Source organism: Hyperolius riggenbachi, chromosome 1 (genome assembly GCF_040937935.1).
Source record: "Hyperolius riggenbachi isolate aHypRig1 chromosome 1, aHypRig1.pri, whole genome shotgun sequence".
NCBI lineage: Eukaryota > Metazoa > Chordata > Amphibia > Anura > Hyperoliidae > Hyperolius > Hyperolius riggenbachi.
The window spans coordinates 111,542,802-111,557,248 of record NC_090646.1 but is presented as its reverse complement, the minus strand read 5'-3'; the positions used below and the strand labels follow the sequence as shown (position 1 = coordinate 111,557,248).

General features: G+C 46.6%; 1 protein-coding gene across 3 annotated transcripts in view; it reads left to right on the top strand.

Annotated features, from left to right (window-relative positions):
* Positions 1-14,447, top strand: part of CCDC149 (coiled-coil domain containing 149) — a 112,815-nt gene that overhangs the window by 22,807 nt on the left and 75,561 nt on the right. The window lies entirely within an intron of this gene.

The following is a 14,447-nucleotide window of genomic DNA, read 5'->3' as shown; positions in this document are numbered from 1 at the left end:
ATGGGGGATGCTCAGGGTTTTCTTTGTTTTCAACAGCATTTCCTAAACAGCAATTTAACTGCCAAAATAGTAAGATACCAGCCAGCCTCCCTACTCACTTGCACATTTTGACAGTTAGACTTTGGACCTGCTGTTCAGGAAATTCTGTTGAAAACAAAGAAAACCATGAGAATCCCCCATGAGGAGATGGACTGGCCCAAAACCGGTCGTTTCTGTCAGATTTTAACTGCCTACTTTTTTCGCGATAGTGGTCCTAAGGAGTATTACAGTAAACATTACATCAGGTAAAGTCACTTACTGCTGCACCTGCATTTTTTTTTTTTTTTTTTTTTTTTTTTTTTGAATAGTCGTTTTTGGAAAAATATCTGTGACCCTGGGGTTAAAATGCTGCAGTTGTATCAACTCTCTACTTCTCATCAGAGAGGTGGTGAAGGGGCGGGGAGAGGCAGTGAAGGGGCACAGAGAGGTGTGAAAGGGGTGTGATAGAGGCTGGAAAGGGGCATTCCTAACCCCAGAGAGGGCGTTAGAGGACTTACGAGGCGGAATTAAGAAAAAAAGTGAATCACCTGCCTCATTTTTTAAGGCACGGAGGACGCCGTCCGCGCCCTCCGTGCCAATCCGCCGGGTCACCCCGCTCATTAGCCCCCCGGGTCGGGCTCTCCTGCCTCTCGTAAAATGGCCGCTTGCTCTGGCTGCGCAGTCCGCATAGCCGCGAGTGCGGCCATTTTACGAGAGGCAGGAGAGCCCGACCTGGGCCGTGGGGTCGGCAGCCGGCCCGGGGGACCCGGCGGATCGGCGCGGACGGCGTCCTCCGTGCCTTTAAAAGATGAGGCAGGTGATTAACTTTTTTCCTTAATTTCGCCTCGTAAGTCCTTTAAGTCAGACTGCTTCTCTTAAAGTGGACCCAAATTAAAAATACAAGATTTCAGAAATCTATTTTCTAAGTTATAATAATAAATAGCAGCCTTTTTTCAGCTGCATGATGTCAAATATAAAATATTTTACATTTATTGGAGGAACCCCTCCCTTCCTTTTCAAATTGCCGGGATTTTTCCGGCAAATTGGTGGAGTAGATGGTGTCTGGCAATGGAGGAATTGCTAATGGCTGCCCCCCAGTATAACCCTAGCTATGAAAAGAGAAGGGTGAAAAGCATGCACTGAAATGATCATAGGTTTGAAGGAGTGTTTATTTATCTTTGTATGTGTTAGAGTGGTGCAACTAAATATTTTTAATTAAAAAATGTTTGGTTTGGGTCCACTTTAAGAGCCCGTTTCCACTATCGCGAATCTGCATGAGTTTCCTGCATGCAGATTCGCATAGCCAATACAAGTGAATGGGCCTGTTTCCACTTGTCAGTTTTCCTGTGCAGGATTTTTCTGCACAGCAGAGCCATCAGAATTTGCTTGCGTGTGGAATGCAGGCGAATCGCCGCTAATGTATTTAATAGGGAATTTGCATGCTGTTTTGGTATGCGAATTTTCATGCGAATTCGCATGAAATCAATGGAAAAGCACACCGGCATTGCCATGGTTAAATTCGCATATATCGTCAGCCATGCGAATTTTCATGCGAATTCGCACGAAAATTCGCATGCACATGCGCGCGAAATTTGCATCCGCTTGCGAATTTTGCCGCAGCGATTTTGCAACGCAATAGTGGAAACGGGCCCTAAAAGGACAGCCCTTTCCCTATTAGGCTCCCAACAAGCTCAATGTCAGTATATATGTGTGTATGTGGGGAGGGCAGAGAGTGGCACCAAGAAGACACATAGGCATGTCATGGAGCAGGGAACATGCCTCTGTATCTCCATACACACGGTCTCCATACACACATTAGGCTCCATACACACGGTCGTCGGAAAACAACGATCCTTGGTGGTAAGGGAAAAGCAAATGTGTTGGCGCACATTTAAATGCAGCAACAGCACAATGAGGGTCTGCCAATGGGATCGCAGAAGCACCAAAATCAGGACCTGGTGCGAAATTCACCACACATAAATACTTTGAATGGATCGATTGTTATCATTTAGTATGAATGAATAACACTGGTATTCATCTGAACCGCAGCACACCAATGAAAATATCCCTGTGTGGTCTCCAGTAGTTCAAGGTGTGCCTAGCATTCTGTGATCTGATCATAATCGGATCATAAAACTTACTTGTTTTTTTTAATGTAAACATAAAAACAAAGTAAGAGAACAGAAATGAACCTCCTTAGCGGTAACCTCAGGCTCGGGACTTGGCTAATCCCAAGCTGGATCCATGAGAGGTGTGTAATGTGTAGGACTGCTGCTGATCTATCTAGCAGTATTATTTTTAGGGTATAAAAGCTTGAGAAATTAATTGCACTGCATTTAGACAATACAATCTGGAAATAATCATACCTCCAGGGAGGTTTTAAAGAGAACCTGAAATGGCACAAAAACAAAAATTCATACATACCTGGGGCTTCTTCCAGCCCCCTCTGGCCTAAACGCTCACTCAGCGCCATCCTCCGCATCCTGGATTTTCCGTAAATGCTCCCGGTATCTTCAGCAGACGGGGCTTACTGCACATGCGCGGCCCGTCCGCACGTGCCTGCCCGCCGCGCTCCCGTCGCCGTGAGCTTTCTGCACCTGTGCAGTACTATTGTGCAGGTGCAGAACTCTCCTGGCCGTGGGAGCGAGATAGGGGAGCACAAATGACCTCTCTGTGAATGCGCCGACTGGCCAAAGATACCGGGACCCCTTACAGAAGATCGAGGAGGCGGAGCACAGTGCCGAGGGGGCTGGAGGAAGCCCCACGTATGTATGAATTTAGGTTTTTTTTCCTCACCTCTGGTACACTTCAAGTTTCTTTTTGTTATCTCATCCACTTTCTCTTTGGGGATTGGCTGCTGGGCACAGAACTGAGCGACTATATTTGTGCAGGGGGGTCACTGAAAAGAATATCATCCGACGCAGTCACATCACCTATTCAGCTGACAGAGATATGTAATCTTTGTATGTGGCTAGATCAAGCAATAAATGCTTTGTGACAGAATGTCCAAGTAGCTCAGGGTGACCCAGAACCACTAGGTAAATATTGGAGACAAAAAAGAGACCAAGTGGTTCTGGGTCACCGTGAGCTACTTGTGTATTTTGTTGCACTTGTCCAAGCCCTATGCAACAGAGCCATATCAATCCCTGTCATGCACTGATGAGGTCCAACGGACTGAAAACAGACTGTATGCATGTTGGGCTGATGTGGTTCTGTAAATTTTATAAGCTATTGGCTTGTTATACACCACCGGCTCTGCACGTGAGCCTGGCTTAAAGAGACTCTGTATTAAAAAAAAAAAAAAAAAACCTCTGGGGGACACTTGCCTCGGGAGGGGGAAGCCTCAGGTCCCGTTCAGATCACAAATGCGGATGGCCATGCGTGCGGAACGCAACGCGTACGAACGCACGCCATCCGCGTTTGTGTGCGTTGCGTGGCTGATCCTATCACTGAAAAGTGAATGGGACAGCCGCGCGTTTTTACAAAATCTGCGTGCAGCATGCGTTCCCGGACCGCACAGGTCAGGGAACGCATGCAGTGTCAACATCAGACAGTGCACTCTATGCACTGTTTGATGTTGTGCGTGTCTGCCTCCTGCACGCGTTTCCAAAACGCGGCTGGAAACTCGTGCAGTGTGAACGGGCCCTTTTCTCTAAGTTTACTTGCTTAGGAGCGATGCATCGTGTAAAACCAAGTAGCTCCCCTTAAGCTGAATTATCACAAATACCTTTTGGTTTGGTTCACTCATAAATTTGTACATTTCTGGTCCAGTCTTGTCCTGTTAGTTTTGCATTCATTTTCTATCCTTTGTACCTGACAGGATTGGAACTGTACACCTTTTATGTGTGAACGCACCCACAGAAAACTGATACAAAACAGGACCGGACTGAATCAGAAATGTACAGATTTATGTGTGAACCAAGCCTAACTCACTCTTTGGCTGTAAGGCCCCTTTCAGACATGCGGCTGCTGCCCACCAGTGCAATGTGGGTGCAATTTAAATGCAGCCGAATCGCAGAGGTTGCAACACTACGTATGTCAAGTGTTCACACACTGTGGCATTACTGGGCTGTGGAGGAACGCGACATGTCGGCTGTTTTGGCAGCCCTCAGATCTCGCTCGGGGGGCAACCTGTACAGTGCCGGTACTGGGCTCTAACAAGCAGGAGAGCAGCTCCTATGTGAAAGGCCCCTTGAGTACGCCATACATCAGGTGACTTGGCAGCTGATCGACCATTTGATTCAAGAGTCTTCTGAAAATCTGTGCTGCCAAGTCATTCCCGATCGACAATGCGACCTATTTCGGCCTAAAATTGGTCGCATGTATCGATCAGATATGCTTCAAAATGTCGGGCCTGAAATGTTTGATTGGGTGCGCGGTGGTAACTGCGTGCGATATCCTTTTGCCCCGTGCATGAATAATTTACCTTCCTCAAGTACACTCGTCCCTTGTTTTTACCAATGTATTGTACATGGGCGCATGTGTGACACCTGCATATACGATGGCAACCACGTGGGACGCGTGTGTATGTGGGCAGAGGATATAGCACGGAGACACGGGGAATAGGGCACACTAGGGGGGACATCGCTGGAGGGGGCATCACTAGGCTGATTCCCAATAAATTTCATGTTGAAATTGATCGGGATCTGGTCCTAAGGAGTATTACAGTAAACATTACATCAGGTAAAGTCACTTACTGCTGCACCTGCATTTTTTTTTTATTTTTTTTTTTTTGAATAGTCGTTTTTGGAAAAATATCTGTGACCCTGGGGTTAAAATGCTGCAGTTGTATCAACTCTCTACTTCTCATCAGAGAGGTGGTGAAGGGGCGGGGAGAGGCAGTGAAGGGGCACAGAGAGGTGTGAAAGGGGTGTGATAGAGGCTGGAAAGGGGCATTCCTAACCCCAGAGAGGGCGTTAAAGGACTTACGAGGCGGAATTAAGAAAAAAAGTGAATCACCTGCCTCATCTTTTAAGGCACGGAGGGCGCCCTCCGTGCCAATCCGCCGGGTCCCCCCGCTCATTAGCCCCCCGGGCCGGCTGCCGACCCCACGGCCCGGGTCAGGCTCTCCTGCCTCTCGTAAAATGGCCGCTTGCTCTGGCTGCGCAGTCCGCATAGCCGCGAGTGCGGCCATTTTACGAGAGGCAGGAGAGGCCGACCTGGGCCGTGGGGTCGGCAGCCGGCCCGGGGGACCCGGCGGATCGGCGCGGACGGCGTCCTCCGTGCCTTTAAAAGATGAGGCAGGTGATTAACTTTTTTTCTTAATTTCGCCTCGTAAGTCCTTTAAGTCAGACTGCTTCTCTTAAAGTGGACCCAAATTAAGAATACAAGATTTCAGAAATCTATTTTCTAAGTTATAATAATAAATAGCAGCCTTTTTTCAGCTGCATGATGTCAAATATAAAATATTTTACATTTATTGGAGGAACCCCTCCCTTCCTTTTCAAATTGCCGGGATTTTTCCGGCAATCTGGTGGAGTAGATGGTGTCTGGCAATGGAGGAATTGCTAATGGCTGCCCCCAGTATAACCCTAGCTATGAAAAGAGAAGGGTGAAAAGCATGCACTGAAATGATCATAGGTTTGAAGGAGTGTTTATTTATCTTTGTATGTGTTAGAGTGGTGCAACTAAATATTTTTAATTAAAAAATGTTTGGTTTGGGTCCACTTTAAGAGCCCGTTTCCACTATCGCGAATCTGCATGAGTTTCCTGCATGCAGATTCGCATAGCCAATACAAGTGAATGGGCCTGTTTCCACTTGTCAGTTTTCCTGTGCGTTTTCCTGTGCAGGATTTTTCTGCACAGCAGAGCCATGAGAATTTGCTTGCGTGTGGAATGCAGGCGAATCGCCGCTAATGTATTTAATAGGGAATTCGCATGCTGTTTTGGTATGTGAATTTTCATGCGAATTCGCATGAAATCAATGGAAAAGCACACCGGCATTGCCATGGTTAAATTCGCATATATCGTCAGCCATGCGAATTTTCATGCGAATTCGCACGAAATTCGCATGCACATGCGCGCAAAATTTGCATCCGCTTGCGAATTTTGCCGCAGCGATTTTGCAACGCAATAGTGGAAACGGGCCCTAAAAGGACAGCCCTTCCCCTATTAGGCTCACAACAAGCTCAATGTCAGTATATATGTGTAGATGTGGGGAGGGCAGAGAGTGGCACCAAGAAGACACATAGGCATGTCATGGAGCAGGGAACATGCCTCTGCATCTCCATACACACATTAGGCTCCATACACACGGTCGTCGGAAAACAACGATCCTTGGTGGTAAGGGAAAAGCAAATGTGTTGGCGCACATTTAAATGCAGCAACAGCACAATGAGGGTCTGCCAATGGGATCGTTAGCAGAAGCACCAAAATCAGGACCTCGTGCGAAATTCACCACACATAAATACTTTGAATGGATCGATTGTTATCATTCAGTATGAATGAATAACACTGGTATTCATCTGAACCGCAGCACACCAATGAAAATATCCCTGTGTGGTCTCCAGTAGTTTAAGGTGTGCCTAGCATTCTGTGATCTGATCATAATCGGATCATAAAACTTACTTGTTTTTTTTAATGTAAACATAAAAACAAAGTAAGAGAACAGAAATGAACCTCCTTAGCGGTAACCTCAGGCTCGGGACTTGGCTAATCCCAAGCTGGATCCATGAGAGGTGTGTAAAGTGCAGGGCTGCTGCTGATCTATCTAGCAGTATTATTTTTAGGGTATAAAAGCTTGAGAAATTAATTGCACTGCATTTAGACAATACAATCTGGAAATAATCATACCTCCAGGGAGGTTTTAAAGAGAACCTGAGATGGCACAAAAACAAAAATTCATACATACCTGGGGCTTCTTCCAGCCCCCTCTGGCCTAAACGCTCACTCAGCGCCATCCTCCGCATCCTGGATTTTCCGTAAATGCTCCCGGTATCTTCAGCAGACAGGGCTTACTGCACATGCGCGGCCCGTCCGCACGTGCCTGCCCGCCGCGCTCCCGTCGCCGTGAGCTTTCTGCACCTGTGCAGTACTATTGTGCAGGTGCAGAACTCTCCTGGCCGTGGGAGCGAGATGGGGGAGCACAAATGACCTCTCTGTGAATGCGCCGACTGGCCAAAGATACCGGGACCCCTTACAGAAGATCGAGGAGGCGGAGCACAGTGCCGAGGGGGCTGGAGGAAGCCCCAGGTATGTATGAATTTAGGTTTTTTTTTTCCTCACCTCTGGTACACTTCGTTTCTTTTTGTTATCTCATCCACTTTCTCTTTGGGGATTGGCTGCTGGGCACAGAACTGAGCGACTATATATTTGCAGGGGGGTCACTGAAAAGAATATCATCCGACGCAATCACATCACCTATTCAGCTGACAGAGATATGTAATCTTTGTATGTTTCTAGATCAAGCAATAAATGCTTTGTGACAGAATGTCCAAGTAGCTCAGGTTGACCCAGAACCACTATGTAAATGTTGGAGACAAAAAAAAGAGACCAAGTGGTTCTGGGTCACCGTGAGCTACTTGTGTATTTTGTTGCACTTGTCCAAGCCCTATGCAACAGAGCCATATCAATCCCTGTCATGCACTGATGAGGTCCAACGGACTGAAAACAGACTGTATGCATGTTGGGTTGATGTGGTTCTGTAAATTTTATAAGCTATTGGCTTGTTATACACCACCGGCTCTGCACGTGAGCCTGGCTTAAAGAGACTCTGTATTAAAAAAAAAAAAAAAAAACCTCTGGGGGACACTTGCCTCGGGAGGGGGAAGCCTCAGGTCCCGTTCAGATCACAAATGCGGATGGCCATGCGTGCGGAACGCAACGCGTACGAACGCACGCCATCCGCGTTTGTGTGCGTTGCGTGGCTGATCCTATCACTGAAAAGTGAATGGGACAGCCGCGCGTTTTTACAAAATCTGCGTGCAGCATGCGTTTCCGGACCGCACAGGTCTGGAACGCGTGCAGTGTCAACATCAGACAGTGCACTCTATGCACTGTCTGATGTTGTGCGTGTCTGCCTCCTGCACGCGTTTCCAAAACGCGGCTGGAAACGCGTGCAGTGTGAACGGGCCCTTTTCTCTAAGTTTACTTGCTTAGGAGCGATGCATCGTGGGAAACCAAGTTGCTCCCCTTAAGCTGAATTATCACTAATACCTTTTAGTTTGGTTCACTCATAAATTTGTACATTTCTGGTCCAGTCTTGTCCTGTTAGTTTTGCATTCATTTTCTATCCTTTGTACCTGACAGGATTGGAACTGTACACCTTTTATGTGTGAACGCACCCACAGAAAACTGATACAAAACAGGACCGGACTGAATCAGAAATGTACAGATTTATGTGTGAACCAAGCCTAACTCACTCTTTGGCTGTAAGGCTCCTTTCAGACATGTGGCTGCTGCCCACCAGTGCAATGTGGGTGCAATTTAAATGCAGCCAAATCGCAGAGGTTGCAACACTACGTATGTCAAGTGTTCACACACTGTGGCATTACTGGGCTGTGGAGGAACGCAACATGTCGGCTGTTTTGGCAGCGCTCAGATCTCGCTCGGGGGGCAACCTGTACAGCGCCGGTACTGGGCTCTAACAAGCAGGAGAGCAGCTCCTATGTGAAAGGCCCCTTAAGTTGGCCATACATCAGGTGACTTGGCAGCTGATCGACCATTTGATTCAAGAGTCTTCTGAAAATCTGTGCTGCCAAGTCATTCCCGATCGACAATGCGACCTATTTCGGCCTAAAATTGGTCGCATGTATCGATCAGTTATGCTTCAAAATGTCGGGCCTGAAATGTTTGATTGGGTGCGCGGTGGTAACTGCGTGCGATATCCTTTTGCCCCGTGCATGAATAATTTACCTTCCTCAAGTACACTCGTCCCTTGTTTTTACCAATGTATTGTACATGGGCGCATGTGTGACACCTGCATATACGATGGCAACCACGTGGGACGCGTGTGTATGTGGGCAGAGGATATAGCACGGAGACACGGGGAATAGGGCACACTAGGGGGGACATCGCTGGAGGGGGCATCACTAGGCTGATCCCCAACACATTTCATGTTGAAATTGATCGGGATCTGGCCTGCGGGTTATGGCGCCCAGCAGATCTCTCTCCTATCCCATTCGCTCAGAGAGAGACCTGTCCCTTAGTCGACCTGCCCATACATCGTCTGATGTATGGGCAGCCTTCCACATCCGTGATCTCTGCTAGATCAGTTGTTGACTGTGTCTCCTATTGCTGTCTGGAATACACTTATTAAGTAGTCATAAAATCCATCTCTGAGACGCCTAACCTCTTTCAGCAGACCTAAACGCATTGTTTAGTGGGTCATTATTGTCCCCGGGTACAGCCTGGCACAGACCTATTGTTCCAGCTGATGTCATTGGTAGCTGTGGTGTCAGCTCAATCATTCTCACAGCTTGTCTGCTATGCCATGTGATAAGGCAACACAATAGCAGCCTGATTCTGAGGCTCATGCTTGAAAACAAGCTCCATATAATCCAGAACAGAATTGAGGATAATTAAGCTGCACAAGGGAGCTGTCACAATACGGATTGTAGGGTGTTATTCAGGGAGATATCTGTGGACAGCTGAGATTAGAGAGGTGAGGGAATGCATGCATCTCCATTACTAGTGCCTGATACTGCAGTTCAACACAACTGATCTTACTTTTTGGAAGAATAAAAATAACTGAAGTTTATGCTAAATATAACTACCACTGTATAAGATTCTCCGGAATACAAGATGCACCTAGGTTTAGAGGGCAAAAACCAGGGAAAAAAAATATATACTAAACCTAGTGGATCCATGTTCCTAGAGCATCTTGTACATGTTCTGGCCTAATTGCTGACCTCCTGTGTCCCCTTCTGTCCCCAGGGGGGCCCCCATCTGTTCCCCTTCTATCCCCATGTGTCCGTTCCCCCTCCATTTGTGGCCGCTCTCCTCCGTGTGTCCGCTCCCTCCCTTAAAGAGACTCTGTAACATCAAAAAGATCCCCTGGAGGGGTACTCACCTCTGGTGGGGGAAGCCTCGGGATCCCAATGAGGCTTCCCACGCCGTCCTCTGTCCCACGGGGGTCTCGCTGCAGCCCTCCGAACAGCCGGCGACAGACCCGACTGTCAATTCAATATTTATCTTTGCAGGCTCCAGCGGGGGCGCTGTGGCTGCTTTCGGCTCCGAACTAGACGGAAATACCCAATCTCCGTCGGGTCCGCTCTACTGCACAGGTGCCGGAAACTTGCGCCTGCGCAGTAGAGCAGACCCGACGGCGATCGGGTATTTCCGCCTACTTCGGAGCCGACAGCCACCAGAGCGGCTGCGCAGGAGCCGGGAAGGTAAATATTTACGTCGCCGCTGTACGGAGGGCTGCAGCGAGACCCCCAAGGGACAGAGGATGGCGTGGGAAGCCTCATTAGGACCCTGAGGCTTCCCCCACCCGAGGTGAGTACCCCCCAGGGGACATTTTGATGTTACAGATTCTCTTTAAGTCTCCTGCTCCCCCCGTATACAAGTAGAAGTGTAGGGGCAGCAGGGTGTCTTACCTAATGTAGCAGCTCCTGCGGGGATCGCAGACTTCTTCTCTTCCACACGTTTCCTGTAGTAACCGCTTCTGCTGATCCCGTCATCAGCAGGAAGCCGTCACTAGGGTGAACCGTGCGTGAAAGTCTGCAGTCCCTGTGGGAGCAGCTGGATTAGGTTTGACACCCTGCTGCCCCTACACTTGTATCCTATTCTATTTCATTGGAATTCTTCTCTCCAGAGTGTTTTGGGAGACCAGACATTCTTTTCACTGGCTTTGGAATCCTCAGTAAACACACATTCCACAGAGCTGCACCTGAGAGGACTAGATGTTGCCACCTGTGAAACAATTCAGAATGTAAATCGGGGTGTAAAAAGATTATATATGGGCAAACACTGACTAATTTTAAAATGAATATCGTAAAAAAAAAAAAACAAAAAAAAAAACTAACCAATCATACTCGCTGTATTATTTTCACCACAGTTCCACCTACAGTACGTGGAATAAGGAAGTTGGTGAGGTTTTGTACCTCTCCTGATTTTATTGCAGGTTTGACACTACCAACAAAAGCCAAACACAACAAGTCAATTTGCATCTCTGCCACAGGCAAACTGAGCACTCCTCCAACCAGCCATCATCTCCACCCCCTTCAGTGCCTCAGTATGTACACAACACAGCAGGCCAGACACAATCTGCTAACCTGTCCCCAGATGTGCATGCTCTAACAATATGCCAATCAGATGTAAATAGACTCTTTAAAAAACAAAACACCAGGAAAGCAATGGGACCAGACGCTGTGTCTGCGAAATGCTTGAATCTCTGTGCCGACCAATTAGCGCCTGTATTTACAGACATATTCAAAGCATCTCTAGAACTCTCAATTGTTCCTGCCTGTTTTAAAAGCTCAACTATTGTACCAATTAAAAAAAAAAAAAAAAAAAACCTACATGTTTGATTACAGGCCTGTTGCCCTGACATCACTGGTCATGAAAGCATTTGAAAAACTGATATTGGCCTCAATTCACTAAGGTTATCTCCTGTCTTTAATAACTCTTCTGAGCTGTTTGTACAGTTATCACAATTCTATCACCATGGTGATAACTGTAAAACAGCTCAGAAGAGTTATTAAAGACAGGAGTTAAGGTTAGTGAATTAAGGCCATAATGACTTAACTGAAATCCATCACAGATCCCCTGCTGGACTCTTTGCAATTTGCCTACAGGCCTAACAGATCCGCAGACGATGCCGTGAACATGTGTATGCATTATGTACTACAGCATTTAGATATCCCAGGAAGCTACACCAGGATTTTATTCATAGATTTCAGCTCTGCATTTAATACCATAATTCCATCACTGCTGCACAGCAAGCTCTCCCAGCTACACATACCTGAATCCCTCTGCAAATGGATAACCGACTTCTTAACCGACAGCGTGTTAGACTTGGTAAGCTCTCTGACAGTCAGTACTGGTGCACCCCAGGGCTGTGTGCTTTCCCCACTGCTGTACTCACTTTACACCAATGACTGCATCTCCACAGATCCATCTGTTAAGGTTCTGAAGTTTGCAGATGACACAACAGTTGTTGGTCTCATTCAAAACGGGGATGAGTCTGCATAGAGGCATATGGTGGGACAGCTTTCCTCCTGGTGCAGCAGCAAGAACTTGGAACTAAATGCTCTCAAAACCATCGAGATGATAATAGACTTTAGGAGATCTCCCCCCCAGCACCTCCCCTTAACCATAAATGGATCCACAATAACCCAAGTAGAGTCATTCAAGTTTCTTGGGTCCACGATCTCAAACGACTTAAAATGGGACAACAACACTGCCAATATTGTCAAGAAAGCACAACAGAGAATGTACCATCTACGGCAGCTGAAAAAGTTTGTCCTACCTCAAAATCTAATGGTGCAGTTCTACACTGCAATCATCGAATCCACCATAACATCATCTATGACTGTATAGTTCGGCTCCTGCTCAGCATTAGAAAACGGGAGGCTGCAGCGCATCATCCGATCAGCGGAAAGGATAATTGGCTGTAGCTTACCTTCCCTGCAGGATCTTTACACTAGCAGGTGCAGAAAGAGAGCAACCAAAATTGCCTTTGACCCCTCTCACCCAGCTCACTCCATCTTCCAGCTCATGCCTTTAGGAGTAAGATTCCGGTCAATCGCTACCAAAACCTCTAGACACAGGAACAGGTTTTTTCCTCAAGCGGTAGCCATACTTAATGCTGAACCACGTTAGAGCTGCTAGGACTGAAAGTAATCAGCACAGAACTAAACATGAACAATTCTCACATTGCTTACTACCACTATACTTATAATGTCCTTAACTTGTTCACACTGTCTGTCCTTGTATTGTTTTTGTTTGTGTTTGTTAAGCAACTGCCAAGACAAATTCCTTGTAGGTGCAAACTTGCTTGGCGAAAAATAAATTGATTCTGATTCTGATCTACATGTACCAGATGAGTACTAACACATGAGTGAAATAGTGCTCATCCCCTAAGGACTGCCTTGTACACATTACAAATCACCAGCTCTATCGAAAGCGCTGGTGATTTGGCAAATGCATTTCAAAGCGCTTTTCCCTGCACTTTTTGCTTAGAAAAGCGCATTTCTAAGCCATTTATCTTTTCACACAGAGGTGCCTGGCTCTTCTACTGACCACATATGCTATTGCTCCGTTGTTATTGCCTGATGAAGCGGGATCAAACCTGCGAAACGCGTTGCATATTTGGAGTTCATAAATAAAATATATTGACTGTAGTCCCATTGTAGTCCCTTACACACTCCAATGAGTTCTGGGTCACCATGAGCTTGCTGGTTAGTCTGTACCTCTCGGTGTTACAAGCCCTACTCCATAGAGCCAAATTAATCCATGCCATGCACTGATGAGGATCAAACAATCCGAAACAGCCTGTATGCATGTTGGATTATTATGGCTCTGTACAAATTAACAAGCTGACACATCATTGCATTCCAGCGGTTCTGGAGGTGTGTTTAGCTTCTAAGGGTAACAATGGTTAATTAGCATATTTTCAGCAGTGTTGCTCTGGAAGACATCTCAAGCTCACTCCAACCTGAATTATCACAAATTCTTTCTGTTTTAAGAAAGCAAACTTTGGATAGAGTGGGCCACAACCTATTTTTCATGTATTATTACTGTCCTGCATCCAGGGGTGCTGCTAAGGCTTTTTGGCCTTGAGCAGCCCAATACCTATAACAACTCCTCCCCCCCCTCCACTCCTGCTAAGAACATGTATCAATGCTGCACAAATTTAGGTTTTTCCTTTTTCGCAATTGACTGTAACCACAAACTGCACTTAACTTTCTAGCCTCTTTCAGTGGAGCCTGCCTTATTTCCTCTTTCTGCACGAGCAATCGACTGCACAAAGCAGGTAGTATTGGTAGTTAGTTTTAACACCTGCACTAACTGAATGACTGAGAGCACTAAGGACACTCCCAAATTAAAAGCCTGTTTTAGGATCATGGTGGAGGAGCTGGCCAAATCCATGTTCAGAATCTAGGTATGGCGTTGGAAATATCAGGCGGTGTTCATACTATCAATGTTTAGATTCGAGCTGCGGCTGTTGCATATTACTAAATAAAGGTGGAGTTTAATGGAGAACTGAAGTGAGAGGTATATGGAGGCTGACATATTTATTTAATTTTAAGCAATACCAGTTGCCTGGCAGCCCTGCTGATACTCTGCCTCTAATACTATTAGCCATAGCCCCTGAACAAGCATGCAGCACATCAGAGGTGTTTCTGACATTTTTGTCAGATCTGACAAGATTAGCTGCAAGCTTGTTTCTGGTGTGATTCACACTACTGCAGGCAGATAACTCAGGAGGGCTGTCAGGCAACTGGTATTGCTTAAAAGGAAATAAATATGGCAGCCTCAATATC